Raw genomic sequence first — 2,886 nt, 5'->3', positions numbered from 1 at the left:
AGTTGCTACAGAGTCTAAGGCCCGTATGAAACGAGGCAGACCAATAAGTTCCAAAGATAAAAAAAACCCTCGGAAACAAAGAAAGGTGCTAAGAATAATTCCGAGGTTACCGTGGTGGGTACCCATGACATAACCGAACCTCAGTTACCAAATAATGAGACTTGGGACGCCAAGGTTCAAGGTACTGATGATGTTCATGATAATAATGAGATCGCGATCATTGATGTTATGTCCGGGATAAAATGGAACTGAAAAGATGTCGACGTCGACAATATATTTGCATACAAGGTAGCACTTGAAATAAAATTGATAAGCGAGGATCTATAACCCACGTCCATAAAAGAATGCACTCAATGCACAGATTGGATTAAATATGTGGAGATAACCCACGTCCATAATAAGAATGCACTCAGTGCACATATTGGATTAAATATGTGGAGAAGAGGAATGTATAAGGCCACCTCTCGACATAAAGCCAGTTGGACATAAATGGGTCTTTGTGAGGAAAATAAATAAATATGGTGATATCGTGAGATATAAAGCACGGCATATTGCACAAGGATCCTCACATAGACCATGAATATATTATGAGGAGATATGCTCCCATGTGGTGGATGCTAAGTCTGGCTATATAAATGAAAAGACTTCATTTGCGGCTAATGGATGTAATGCCTGCATATTTATATAAGTCCACTGGATAATATAAGAGATTACCAGAGAGTATTGAGCTCAAATATAAGAAAGGTTCTCGAGAACATCACTGCGCATAAGGCTGGACAAATCCTTTCATGGACTTAGAATAAATGGGCGTATGTAAGATTATAAACGATCCCATCAGTCCATGAATACTCATAAAGAGGTTTGCAAACAAAGGATTTGTAATCATAAGCAGTGTATATGAACCTCTGGGTAATCGACCAAACAGTTGAAAGACCTAGGCAATAAATAAGTCCTGTTTGGAATTACACCTTGAGTACATAAATAATGAAATCCTTGTGCATCAAATGGCATACAATAAAGGGTACTCAAAGGAAATTTATAAGGACTAGGCCCGCCCATTGACCAGGCCCAATGGTGGTGAGAAGCTTAAAATTGGATAGTGATCCATTCAGTCCATAAAGCCATACCTCAGTGTCATAAGAGCTTTAATGTATCCGGCAAGCCACACTTGGCCAGATATATGTTTTGCCGTGAATCTATTATCTAGATTTAGCTCATTGTCCAACCCAAAGGCACTGGGACGAGATTACAACATATTCTTCGATATCTATAAGGTACGAAAGATTTGGGTTTATTTTATACTAACCATCCCAAGGAGGGATTAGTTGGTTTTGCTGATGCAGGTTATCTCTCGGATCCGCACAATGGTCGATCACAAACTGGCTATGTTTTCACGTACGGTGGAACGGCAATATCTTGGCGCTCTCAAAAGCAAACGATCGCAGCAACATCGTCCAACCATTCTGAAATCTTGGCGATGCATGAGCCCAGCCGTGAATGCGTTTGGTTGAGGTCTATGACTCAACATATTATGATCGATTGTGGGATGACCGAAGGGAAGGCAGCACCAACAATAATGTATGAGGACAATGCTGCCTGCATAGCTCAGCTCAAAGATGGATACATCAAAGGAGATAGGACGAAGCACATCTTGCCAAAGTTCTTCACTCATGAATTACAGAAAGCCGGAGAAGTCCAAGTCGAACAAGTTCAATCATGTGACAACTCGGCGGATCTCGCTTCCAACTTCAACGCTCAAGAAGCTTATCAAGCAGATTGGAATGCGACGGCTTAAAGATCTTCAGTGAGCTTCAAATGAGGGGGAGTAATACGTGTTGTACTCTTTTTCCTTCACCACGGTTTTATCCCAATGGGTTTTCCTGGTAAGGTTTTAATGAGGCAACATCCCCAAGCGTATTACTAGCTCACGAAGGTTATGACATCCAAGGGGGAGTGTTATGAATCATAGTGGATTGTCATAACAAGCCCAGTAAGGCCCGGCCCATATCAAGCCCGGTCCGGCCCAATGTTATGGAGGTGTAACTTGTATTAGGGTTTACTTGTAACCTCCTTTGTATGAACCTATATATATGGCTTTAACCTAATGAATAAAGCATCCCAGTTCCCTCTCTATTCTCTCTAGTCTATAACATAATTTTCTTTTTTATATTATTTTGACACGTGTTAACATCTCATTGATGGACTTAACACTGCACGTGTCATGATTTTGTTAGAGCAACATTATAGGGGGTATCTCCAGATTTTCAAAGAAAAGATCTTATGCAAGATACCCCTATAATGTTGGTCTATGACTAACATTGAAAATAAAAGTTTATATAATAAGATATAATTTCTTTCTATGTTTTCAATAGGGTAATAAAAGTGAATATCCAAATTTTCATTAAAGATGGATTTGTTTCTTCATTTTTAACTTTATATCTTTCTTTATTTCATAAAAAAAAATCTACTATAAATGTGAAATTCTTTACTCTAACATTTCATATATCTTCATTTTCAATATCCTTACCTCTTAAGTATTGCTCCCTCCCATCGAATCTAACTATGGCAGATTGGTCGTTGCTTCCCACAGACTTACTAGAACTAATTGTTGGTCGTTTTGAGACATCTTTCGAGATTGTTCTCTTACGATCTGTCTGCAGCTCATGGCGGTCTGTTGTTCCTTCGCCACGTGATTCTCCCGGCTTAGGCATCAAAACTCATATCCCTATGTTTGTCTACAATGGCAACCACCGCTTGAATGGAAAACCTAAGTATCGTACCCATGATAAGTGCTGCATATTAAAAAAGGTCCCAATTTATCTCGTGAGATTCAAGACTCCGTTTGGTGATGATTATTTATTGACAGAGATACATGAAAGAAATATT

Source organism: Capsella rubella, unplaced genomic scaffold (assembly GCF_000375325.1).
Source record: "Capsella rubella cultivar Monte Gargano unplaced genomic scaffold, Caprub1_0 scaffold_141, whole genome shotgun sequence".
NCBI lineage: Eukaryota > Viridiplantae > Streptophyta > Magnoliopsida > Brassicales > Brassicaceae > Capsella > Capsella rubella.
This window is presented reverse-complemented; position numbering follows the sequence as displayed.